Source organism: Chironomus tepperi, unplaced genomic scaffold (assembly GCF_022539635.2).
Source record: "Chironomus tepperi strain 1889 unplaced genomic scaffold, CSIRO-AGI_Ctep_v1 contig_376, whole genome shotgun sequence".
NCBI lineage: Eukaryota > Metazoa > Arthropoda > Insecta > Diptera > Chironomidae > Chironomus > Chironomus tepperi.
In genome coordinates, this window is record NW_027226498.1 from 3,086,484 (window position 1) to 3,100,088 (window position 13,605).

Below are 13,605 nucleotides of genomic sequence, written 5' to 3' on the forward strand. Positions count from 1 at the left end.
CACACATTTAAAGAATTACAAACCTTATGACCTTGATGTACAGAATAAAAAAGTAAAATTACTCCTGAAATTAAACATAATTGAACTATTATCATTAAATAAACTAGATTTTGTGTTCATTTTCACTAAATTTCCATGTTTTATTCTTCATCTAATTGGATTATTAATGTAAATACAATTAATTATGATTATAGTTTTCTTCCTTAATTCTTTTGTTATTTTCTTCGGGTTAAAGGATCTCATTTATTTTGAAATCTAAGAAAAACGTTTCTATAGTTCATTATCCATTCTTTTATATGACAATAAAAACTTATGCTTTTTGTAATTCATTTCATTTTATGTAGTCCATTATTATTATTTCCTCGTAAATAATGTATAGATTGTAGTAAAAATTGGTAATTTCTATACTTCTACATGATTCCTCATCATTTATTACTTATTTAGTTTTAAAATATGCTTCTTTTTTGTTTTTCATCGTTTATTTTTTATTTTTCCTTAAGTTTCATTATTTTTTACTTCATCGGGCACCGAAATGATATGTTTCGAATATTTATTTTTCTTGTTTCCATTTATTTATTTACTATATCTTATCGTTCAATAGAATGCTTGATTAATTTAATTTATCATTTTAATTCAATTGTATATATTCCCTTTCTTAATTACAGGCTATCGTGTAACTTTTTTTTCATTTATTCTCTTGTTAGGTGTAATTTATTCTTTGAAACTGAATGTTTTTGCTTGACTGAATCTTTGAGATTTGGCTGCTTTAATTCGTTTTTGTTCAAAATTTGAATAATTTATCTTTAAAGATTTAAACAAATCCTTATTGCAGCATTAGTGCCAGTCAAAGAATAAAGGACGCTCATGTCGAACCACAACGGCGACATCATGCTACTCTGATTGTTGGTTTTATATTTTTTTCATGGGTAAAAAAATTCTTCCTTTTGTTTGAATTGATAATTGCTCTCGATTCTGAATGACTTCTTTCTTCTTTCGTATTTCTATTGTGCTTATTTTCATAAAATTGTATTTTCTTGTATCAAAAAGAAGGTTTTTTGTGTACTTTTTGTGTTAAAACTCCCACGAGTTTATCGAAAAGATGAATTCTTATTCCGTTTCTTTTTTGTGCTACTTATAAACTTTTTTTTTTGTCAATCAAGAGCAATTTGTCAATTTCTCAAGGACTTGATACTTCTTTCTTCTATTTAATATTTCTTTTTTTGTTTTGATAAGAAAAGCAATGAAGAATTCCGAGAAAAAAATTGCTAAAATTTTATAATCGTTGTATTTTTATATTATGTATTGTTGTTGGAAAAAGGATAAGCATCCGAAACAGAGTTGGTAACTTTTAAATTTTTTGAGATTTTAATTTCAAAATTTTAACTGAAATTGACGTTTAGTCATCTAGTCATCTCAAACTCAATATTCAGTCAAAATATCTTTTATATAACCTCAAAAAAATTTTCATATCCCAAAAAAAATCATCAACTCTGTCTGTAGAGATAAGGATTATCAAAAAATTCCCTTCTCTTCTTGCACAGATAATATATTTTTGTCTATCACATGTATTCAGCTCATTATAAAATATTGTATATCCCCATCGAAACATAATCAAGTCCTACTCACAACAAGCACGGTTATAAACCTTTTTTTTCCTTTCTTTCAAGCTTTAAAATTGAATACCTTTTATCCCATATCGAAAATACTTTGCATTATCGTCTTTATCATCCAATAAAACCCTTTCTACACTTTAAAAATGAGAGAAAAAAATTTAAATTAGGTATTTGAATTTTCCTCCAACCTTTAGACATCATCTTCATTATCAATCAGTAGTTAATTGTTTTACTACGAATTTGTTCATTAACAACTGATTCTATTATTTCTATTTTTAATTTTTTTAATGATTCTTTCACCTCGAAAAAGTAAATTTGAAATTAATTTCATTAAAAAGTCGAAAATTTTTTTTCATTAAAATATTTTTTTAAAATTTTTATAGCTCCAAAAAATGAACGAAAAGCTTCTTTTTTGATATGTTTTTTGACGTTTTAAAATTGTATTTATATTAATTAAAAATGTTTGTGTATATCATGTTAATTATTATGATTATGATGTTGTTAATTAATTGATTTGATCTTTATGAGCAGCATCATGAGTGTGGCATCAATTAACACACAATTAAATAAATTATTTAATGATTTTTTTGACTCTCTTTGGTGGCAAGAATTAAAAAGTTAAAAATTACATAAAAAAAGTACGGATATATTTTTAATACATAGGAAATTGATGATGTCACAGACATGGCTGAGTGATTTGAATCTTTGAACGATCTTTGAGAATTTCTGTGATTTTACTTACATTCTTAAAAATTCGCTCAAATTTTCAAATCACTCATTACAGCCATAAAAATCAAAATTTAGTTTAATAAAATTTCACTTCTTCCACAATAATATAAATTCATAAATAGCAATTATTTTTTAGGTTTATTATTAAAACTTTTTTTAATTAATTTAATTTTAATTTTACTACACATTGAAAATTGGACGGAATGTTTAATAATTTTTTTTTTCTTTTTCATCATCTTCATTTAATTTATCATCTACATTATCATCTTTAATCTTTTCATTTATGAGGAAAAAAAAGTGGTGGAAGCGGATCAATAGTTGGAGATGCTGATAGAAAATTCGACGAATGTGAAAAATTGGATCAATTTGTTAATAATACAAATACAGTTCATAATCAGGGCTCAAAGTCAACTAGAATTTTGTATAGAAAGGCCAACTTGACTGCATATAAAATTCAAGTCGACTTAGAGCTCTGATCGTAACTAGTCAGTACTACAATACTATGATATTAATTCAGATCCTTGCTAGATTTCTCACCATAAGTCGCCTCCCTCATTATGTTTAAAAAATCCCCTCGAAAATTTTTTTGCACTAAAAACACGTGAATTTTTCTTTATAAAAAAGAACATCTCCGCTTATATTCACAGTTATTATAGGTAGTTCTTATCCACACTGATTTTTTTCAATCACCATGAAAAGATTAAATATGTATCTTGGTTTATATGGAATCGTTAGAATGTTGATTATGCACAGGGAACGATTTGAATTTAAATTATATTTGTTACATAGCTTGCCTGGTATCTTTTCGACATTCTCCTTTTCTATCTCATATACCAAGATACATAACTTGTTCTTCTTGTTGTTTATAAAGCACACAGTAGAGTATTCTTTTTCGAAATGAGGGGGTAAGTGAGAGAGATACAATTTTAGAAAGGGAATGAAGCTTTTCGGTTGTATTTATAAGGATGAAGAGCTCCCGTGAGGAGCTACTCTTTTCATCACAAATCCACACACAAACAAAAATATCACTTCGGACTCAATTTTTTTTTTCTTCAGAGTTTTGTGATTTAATCAGTTTTAGTAATTTATCATTTCACTTGTTTCCTGTTTTTTCAAGCTATCTTATGTGTGAAGCTTCGCCTAAATCACCTACTAACTCATTTCAGATAAAGAATTTTCCACATAAATCTACATTATGATTTTCACACACACACACAAACGTACACACACGAATGATATATTATAAGTTATCAATTTTTAATTGCTATAATGTAATTTAATGGGAGATTATAAATTACAAGCAAAAAAATCATAATAAATTAAATCATTTTTTACCATAATTTATAACATATATGTTTATTAATTACATATTACGATTCTTTTCTGCCTAATTGATAATCATGAAATGTTGTTGTTGGTGTTGTTAATATCAAAAATAATATTATTAATAAATTAACAAACAATTAATGCGAAAAATAATTTAAAGGTAAATTTTTTTAATTTGTTGAAGCTCTATTAAGTGGATGGGATTATAGAGATTTTTTTTCCAATGATGGTGTCGCTTTTGTTGTAAATTTTGAATAAAGTTCTTAAACCCGAATTCAAAAAATTACATTTTCCCGATCAGTGCAAGTTTATGATGGCAGCTAGAAAGAGGCCACCTGACATCCAAGTGGTGACATGACATATGACATGAAAATTTCCTCTTAGACGTCATATGGCAGCCACTTGGCAACCATGAATAATTTGTGCCGATCGGGTTTCATTCTCCCAAATATGCATCCACTCGATATGAGATTCAACAGTACAATAAATTACTTCGTGTTGTAAACGAGAATTAAAAACCAAAAAATTCAGTTAATAAATTATGCTTGCAGTAAAATGAACGTATGTAAATGATATTGTTATTAATTTAATTAATTCATTAAAAATTTTAATCATAGACATAATAAAGAACTTAAATATTATAATTGCTTGTCTTTTTGAACCATAAAATCAATGCCATCGGCAGAAAATTGATGGTGAAAATTCTCCGATGACAAACTTTAACATTGATTTGGTTTAATTTTAATTCATCTCAACTTAATTAAAATATTTATTATACGATTCATGGTTTATTTTTCTCACAGATAATGAAGAACATTTAGCGCAATTTGTCGCATTTATAAAAAAAATTTAAACTAATACAAAAAAAATTAATAAAAGTAAAAATAATAAAATTATCATTTTAAATTTAAGCTTTGGCTTATTTTGTCTTCAAATAAAATACAAAAATGGTCATTTCAAAATGTTTTTTATATATCTATATATATATCATATCCGAGGGACTGTAAATTGATAGAGTGTTGTCGATTTTTTGCTTCATTGATTGATTTATGCTTAGAGGACTTCTCGAGAGAATTTTTTTAGTACTTTAAATTAATGGATTTTGGTTTCTTAATAGACTATGAGCGTGCTCATGAGCATGCTCATTTTCTGTTAAGATGTATTAAAAGCTTCAGGCATACAAGTGCTGTGCCACATTTTTTTGGAAATACCATGAACCACATACCATTCACATCCAAGTTTCCATGAAAACATATTAAAGTACATACAGTATCTTGGGACTTAATATAATCACATAAATATTACAATGGAAATGCTCCAATTATGTTATTCACAGTCACATATTAACTACTTAAAACTTTGCTGACGATTAATTAACATTCACATGTCAATTATTCCATACATTCACGTTTATGTGACATTTATGGTTCGTAGCAATTTAATTGGAAAATCAAGAAGATTTTTAAATATGGTAGTTATTCTGATTATTGAACGTAGTTAACAGACAGTGACTAAAATTATTTCAGTTTTAATGAGCTATTAACACAGTGTTGTCTAAACTTTTCTTGCACCTTGGCACATATTGGTGGTAAGTCACGACCGAAATACGGTACATGGCAACAAACAATAGTGTGCCGCGGCATATAGTTTAGACAACACAGACCATAAATACAAGTAAGCAAAAACTGGACAACATTCAGCTATTTATATTCCTCAAAATTCATTAAATTACTTTTTTTTTCATTTCTTCTTCGTCTCAAAGTTTTAAAAATTTATTTTTCACATAAAAAATGTTTTTTATTTTTTGTTTTGTTTTAAAATTTATTTAGATCTAATAAGAATAAGCACTTTGGTAGTTTGGTAGGTTCTCTTTTGTCTTTTATAATAATTCATTTTATATTGAAAGACATAAGAAGATAAAAAGACTTTTTCATGCACAAAAAATGGTTTTTTTGAGAGCTCAATAATCAATAATTTAATTACTATTTTTCATTATCATAAAACGTGAAATCCTTAATGGAAAAAATGTAAAAAATATAATAAAAATTTTTTCTTCTGGTAACAGAAAACAAAAAAAAATATTATTTATGCCTCACTGTTGGATAAGTCCTTTGATAAACTTACACGTAGCTTACTTCATTATACCTTCCTTTTTTCATTCATTTAATTAGTGTGTTAATATTGTTGAATGAGAAACAAATGACGCGTCTTTTGTCACTGGCAACTTCGAGATATGGATATTTTTAGAATATAAATAGAACCTTTTAAGAAGAGATTGAAATGTAGGACGTTAACGTCATTTTGATGAGATGTTAAAGGACATCTTCATTAAATTGAAATATGAGATGATTCTATGGAACATGTGAAAATTTGATCAACGATTGTTTCTATGAGCCTTACATTAAATCTATTTATCTGGTTTGAGTTTGAAGAATCAGATTAAAAATCTTAACCTTATTTCTTGGAAAATATTTCAATTTTATTTGTGAACTTGGCAACTTTAAATTAACTTTCGCTCACAGATTTTTAATTCGAGTAATTGAATTTAAAATTTATAAAGTTATAGATCAGAATTTAATTAAATTTCACAATTTAATTGAAGCGATTAAGTTAGAAGTTTGATAAATGAATTGAATAATTCATTTAATATGATAGGAGGTGCAAACGTAATTTAATTTAATTTTCACATTCTTGACATCTGACGTATATGTTCCATTGAGCATTTAGTGACTGAATTGTGTCAACAATAATTTTGAATCTCCATGGTATCAAAGCATTTTAGGCTATTGATTTTTAACGCGATTGAAGTTCATGTGTGGGCTATTTTCTTAGAATACATTACTTTAATTGTAATTAATCACATAAATTGTGTGGTATTCGTTGGTAATATTTAATACCTAACTTCAATCTTATTGAAATTTAATTGATATCGTTTTGTAATCAATTGGTCTAAATATTTCGTCATATCCTCAAAATAAGTCCATATCTCGTCTTCTACCTTGCCAAATTAATTTAATTAAGATTTAAAAAATAATATAGAATGACAAAAGGGAGGGGAACAAGGGAAAAAGGAAAAATATGAAAAATTAATTATTTATCATTCTAATATAAAAAGTTATATCGTAAATTGATTAATATATCCTCATATAATAATTTTTTTCTTGTTTTGTATCATCATAATTTTTTTAAATATTAATTAGTTAATTATTCACTAAATTTACATCACTTTTTTGTTTTTTTGTTTTCATTACTTATTTTCCTTAGTTACTGAAAAACGATATACTTTATATAATGTATCATCTCCATCATCATTTTTTTATCATAAAAGATGTAATTTTCCCAGCGCATTTAACTATTTGACCAAGAGCAACAACATAATTGGTTGATTTATTATAAACTATAATATTATTTATCATTTCTTTCGGGAGGCAATTTACATATTCATATATATCCTTTCTGATCGTAGAGCATGTAGAAATATATTTTTTGGGATCCACCGTATATTGATTTTTTTTTTAATTTTCGCATATTTGCTTATTTAACTTTACTGTCATCGATATTGTTTTTATAAGTATGTAAATATTGTTGTAAGTATTAGTTTAATTGCGGAAACGATATTGCTGAATTTCTAGAAGTTATTATGGAAATGTAAATTATAATTGAAATTGATAATTTTAATTTGTCGCAATTTTTGATGAATTAATTTTTCTTTGGATTATTTGTAGATTTTGGAAAATCAAGCGGAATGAGAAGCATGCTTAATCAGACAAAAATGTTTCATTTATCCACTAATTTTCCAAATATTCTTTTTTAATTATCAAAATTGAAAAAAAAAGAAAAATTCTTTCATATTGTTGTCAATATTTGAATTACTTTAATCAACATTGATCGATTTGTTCGTTATTATCATCATCATCATATGTATTGTATGAGTTATTGTAATTTATGGGGCTTGGAAAGGCAAGAACAAACTAAAAAGGTAAAACAAAAATGGGGAAAAAGAGAATAAAGAATTTGATGCGTACGCGCCGCAATATTTTAATCAATTAATCTTATTATTTCGAATAAAAATATCAAAACGAATTTATCAATTAATTGCTACTATATTGCTCATATTGTATTTATATTAACATCAAACAAATTTATCAATTATTATCATTCATAATAATTCTTTTTCTTATTATTTTTTATATTCTTCTTTTTTTATTTTTCCTTGTGTTTCATGTAACAACATTGAATTTTTCATCATTTCATAAACTATGTACTTTTGTCATGACTTGATTCAGATATATTTTATGGGAAAAATTCGTTGGTGGGAGGCGTACGGTGAGTTTTTTATTTTATTCTATGATGTTTATTACATTAATTTTTTTCCTCAATCGATAATATGATTCCATATTCAATCACTACTTTTTTATTCCTATATGATTTTTGGTGTTCCTCCTCTAGTTTTCAATCATGATATCTGACATTTATGTCAGAGCTTTTTTATTGAAATATGCCATACGTATACGAAAGTTTTTACATTTCATTTTTTATGTTTAGATATAACTTGTCTCGAAAGGATTCCTTCTGTTTTCACAAAAATGTTTAAGAATGCTAAGCAGGAACAAACATTTTTTTTTGAGTCAAAAAAAAGTTTTTTCGTTCCTTTTAAATTGACAAAGTTTAATTTTGGATGTTTCAAGCTAATCAGAATGAATTTTAAAGCTTAACGATTCTTAAAATTCTTTGAAATATGGACTATCAGACAAATTAAAATTATTTCCATTGTTGTCATGTAAAACTATTGAGATTTACTTCGTAAGAAATGCTACATTATCCTTGACAAGTAAGTCATCACTTCGTTTGTAAGAAATTCATTTAAATCCACCGTACTTAATTGCAAATGTCTTTGAATGATATTAATTCCATTATCTTAATAACAATGAAAGGATTTTCATTTTCTCAATATCATCGTTAATTGTTACAACCATGTTGAATAATTTCTTGTCTGTGAACTAATGGTAAACGATGACAATGAGGAAAATTTCCTTTCGAGACGAGTCAATATTGGCATATTACATTTGTATGGAATGAGGAAAATTATTAATTATTCTTCGATGTAACTCCTTTCAGTTCCGCACCATTCCTTTTTAAACCCTTTTATACTGATACCCCATAAAACTTCCCTTTTTTTTATCCATTCCACCCATTTCATAGGAAAAATTTATTCATTCATTTTAATTTATATAATTTTTTTTGTAAAATTGGTTATTCTCATACTTTTATAGGGCACATTATGGTAAAAAGTAAGCATTATTCAGTAAGTATAATTATTAAAAGGTAATTATGACTTGCCATCGCAACTTTACCGAATGAAAATTGCTGAGGACATGTCGAGCTCGACAGTAATTAAGTTTCATTCTTTTTTCATATAGCTCGAAAAATTCTTTGTTCTATAAAAACAAATATATGTAGGAACAAGGGCATGGTGTGGAAATCGTTGAAAGTGACTGCGGTGATTTTTTGAACTCTAAATTATGTTGATTGATTTGCTTTATGTTTTGATTATTTCATCCAAACGGTACATATTGAATGTTGGCACCACGTGGCTGTAGTATCAACATAAATATGTACCGTTCGGATATTATTGAAATAATCTCTTGTTTATGTGGAGAAAGGCAAGAGTTTGGACATTAAATTGCAAACTTTCAGATTGAAATGACCATAAATGTCAGTTAAAAATTAGTAGATAAATAAATTCCAAACTTATCTTCACAATTAACCCTGAATGAGAAATTTTAAAATTTCAAAATGTCCACACCATGCTAAACAAAACTTCCTTTAATTTAACAAAGATAGAGAGAAACAAAAACGAACAAAAAACCGCATTATACATAGGTATAAAATAAAGGATCAATAATTTTTAGATTAGAATGAGAAAAAAAGGAAAAGACAGGAAAAACTTTTATCATAATAATTCCCTCTAGCGAGACCATAAATCCCAAATGTCACATAAGACAATTTATATAGTTTTTATATCTTTTCTTCACTTAGAACATTACTCTAATATATATAATTTAATATAATATAATATGATTTTAATTCATTTTTATCATTTTTCATTTCCATCAGAAAAAAATGCGAGACTCATCTCATAGTTTCCTTATATACTTAATAGTTTTCTTAGTTCTTTGAAAATAAACTAGAAAATTTTTCATATAATTTTACGAAAATTTTCTAAGCACAATGCTGATATGTATTTGATTGAAAATTTCCATTGAATCATTGTTAGTTTTAGTTAAGTTAATTCATTTGATAATTTTTTTCACATTTTTTGTCATTCCTTTTAAAATTGCATTTAAAATTTATCATATAATAAATTTGAAAATTTTTTAATCGTAAAGAAAAGGACTAAAAAAATTAAATGTTCTACTTCCCCAAAATGTATCTGCACTCCGTAGGAAAATTTATCGCTAAATAATTTTGATATTTTTTATTATTATGATGTATATTCATCCAATGATGATAACCGTTATGTTGATGTTTGTTGTACTTGGTTGTATTATGATTATGATGTGGTCAAGTCGATGCCATTAAAAAGTTTCCCAGATCCCTTTCGCTTTTTTTGGTCAAATGTTGATCGAGTGATGTACGTTCAACTCCAGCGCCTCTGTAAAATTTAACCCATTTTAAGGGGTTGCAAGAGGGAGAAAAAAAAACAAATATTTTATTAGTTAAATCGTTTATGCTGCTTTTTATATTGCAAATTTATATTTTTGGATGTTTTTTAATAATAATTTTATTTTTCAAGAAAAGTGAAAGATAGAGAGAAAATGTTGGAATGACCTGAACTTATAGCAATATTATTAATAATCCTCATGCAATTCCAATAAAATTTATTTAACTTTTTTGGTTCATGTATGTTGCAATAAGTGGATGTTAAATTTATTTTATATATTTCGATGGGGATAACGAGTGCCATAAAATTTGTAAGTAATATTGGAAGCATTAAAAATACTGTGAATACCAGGTATGTACATGAATGGTCTTTTGGTCATGATAAAAAATGAACGGAAATAATCCCTAGCAGGAAAAGAGCGTTCTCTAAAGTAAACAGTAAGCAAAAAGCTACATGAGCATGCTCACACAATTGAATATGCTCAATTAGATTAATGTGACGCTTACTTAGGCGAATATGTTCATTGTCTGTTAGAGATTCGTGAATTTCGCAATTTTAAAATCTTTGGCCAGCCACCATTCAACAAAAAATCAAATAAATAATTCATCTAACGGTATTCCTGCACAAATTGTCCTATCCTATTTTTCAAATAGCAGATTATACATAAAAATATATAAGAGTGAGGTTGGGTAACATGTGCGAAAAAATTTATGGCATAAATGCATCAGCACGCTTATGATAAATTTCTTTTTCAGAAAACTTTTCTCGTCTCTACGATGTGATTATTACACATAAAAATTTATGTGCGAAAAATAGATTTCACAAATAGGGTAAAGAATATAATTTTTGTGGTAATCTAATTTTTGTGGTATTGACATTTTTTTGAAATATCTATTTTACAATGCTTTTAACATCCAGAAAGGTAAAAAAATTATGAAAGAATGCTATAAAAATGATATATGTTTAGTTTTTTGAAGCTGTTACTATGCTATAACTAAGTTTTTATGATTCAAAAATTTACCTTAAAAATTCAAGTTTTTACTACAATTTTCAATTAAACATTTTCTTAAGGATTTATCACTGATTCTTTAAGGAAGTGAACTAAAATGATAAAACAAACCATATATTTTCACATTAACTAGTATTAAACAGTTAAAGTTAATTAGTTTAACTAAAAAAACACATTTAAAATATGTAAACATTGAATATAATTTTTGTGGTAAAAAAATATAATTTTTGTGGTATTTTTTCTAAGAGATTTTTTGGTTGATTTTTCCCTAAGGTTGATGCTCCCCTATCTTATTTAAAATTTAAAAATTCGTTAAATTTTTTTCAAATATTTTTTAGTTAATTTATCATTTTCCACGTACTTTCCAGACTTAAATTGAACTCAAATAAGTTGAATATAAGTCTGATAATAAATTTAGGTAATCTTCTTGAATAATTAAGCTAGAAATCCTTAATTTATTATTACCACAAAAATTAGATTTTTTTACCACAAAAATTATATTTCATACCATAAAAATTAAATTCACTAATAAAATCAGTTTTTCACGAAAACTGTTATTTTACGATAAACTTTGATTGGCTTGTAATAAACTTCCTTGTTTCCTGGATATTTTGCCGAAGAAATTATTCTAAAAGAATTAACGCGTGAAAAGTTATGAACTTTTAAAGTCTTGAAGAATGGAATTACCACAAAAATTATATTCTTTACCCTAGTAAAGGATTGTTAAATAAAAGCATTTTGATATCTATGACTCCTCTTGGTGTTAATCATAATATCTCTAACTCTCTCTTGCTTAACAGTAAAGTAACAACAATTGAAAAAAAAACTTTTTCTTTCCTCACTCGAGCATAAATTTCCTCTATTCGCTGTTTTTATGCCATAAAACTTCATAAAATTTGTTATTTGTTGCCAACAGCAGCGGTACCACTTTTTATACTACTGTAAAATACTTTTTTATCTATTTTTTTTTCATTTAGTGCTGACTGGAAGTATTTAAAGCAAAAATTCACGTTGAAATAGTAGTCATGAAATTCAGGAAAATTTAATTCAATTGCAATGAAATTTGTCAAATTTCTGATTGCTGTTCAAATATTCTATTTTGATTAATAATAAAGTGAAATCAGTTAAAAGCTTAAAAGTTCAAAGTGAAGTTTTATAAATTCACCTAATTTCACAAAAAACAGACAATTTTATATATCATAACAATGATTTATTTTCATGTGCTATTCAAAGTAGAAAAGCGCTCCTTTCAGTAATACCTGGCATGCTTTATTGTTAGTTTACTTCCATAATGTATAAGACGTTGAGAAGTGAAGTAAGCAAGTAAGTAAATAAGCAAAAGAATGAAGTGAAGAGTCCTCAAGGGTAATCGTATGATGGATAATAATACAACTCTGATTGTATTAAGACATAAAATGAATAAATGAATGGATTACTAAAGTTAAGTTACTTCCCCAAAATGAGATAAAAAGAAAAAAATTGTTTTTTCTTTAGAAACTTTTTCATTTTCATTGTTCTTTTCTTCATTTTTGGTCCGGTTATTGCAACATGCAAAAAAAGTGATGAACTTTCAAGTGCAGTTTCTTCCTCATTCTCAATTGGTGTTAATTAAAAACAATTAGATATGTATATAAAATACAATTTTCTTCTCTTTTCAATTATACTTTTTTTCATTTACTTGCTTTTGCTTTCAATTGCATTCAATTTAAATTCTAATTGACTTGTAGATTTTCATAGCTTCAATGCTCTCTATTTAGCTTTCAAATTTGAGCTTTTACAAGTTTTAGTTTCTTTTTTCATCGTGTCTTCTGCAAAAAGGACTCAGTCGAATGAAAAATAATTCATTTTTTTGACTTCAATTAAGATGAAGAAGGAGTTCTTGATTAAGAAATTAAAATCTAGCTCTGATTTTAAAACTTTTCAGATGAGTTGAAATTGAAATGAAACGAACTTTTATGTTAAATGTTTCTTTAAAGAATAAACTTATAAGATAAAACTCTTTTTTCACTACTCTTATCCAAGTGGACGTAACCTTAACATTTTTAGAAAACTCCCACAATATATATTGTGATTTTGAGAACATGCTCTTTGCATGCTAAGGGTAATTCCAATGTAATTTTGCAGTCCATAGTAAAATTTTCATTAGTAAAATTCATTGAACTTTCTTATCTCGACATTTTAAAAATTTTAGGAAACTTTTCCAATCTTAAGATATTGTGGACGCCTTAAAGTAAAGAGATTTTTAATTCCCTTAAAGATTTGGG

The 13,605-nt window shown here is 26.3% G+C and overlaps 1 protein-coding gene across 1 annotated transcript in view; it reads right to left on the reverse strand.

The window, feature by feature from the left end:
* Positions 1 to 131: 131 nt before the first annotated feature.
* cpo (couch potato) overlaps positions 132 to 13,605 on the reverse strand; it is a 75,967-nt gene continuing 62,493 nt past the window's right edge. The window contains exon 12 of the mRNA XM_070647148.1: positions 132 to 10,323. The gene's annotated coding sequence lies outside the window, so the exon portion shown is untranslated. The remainder of the gene's footprint in view (positions 10,324 to 13,605) is intronic.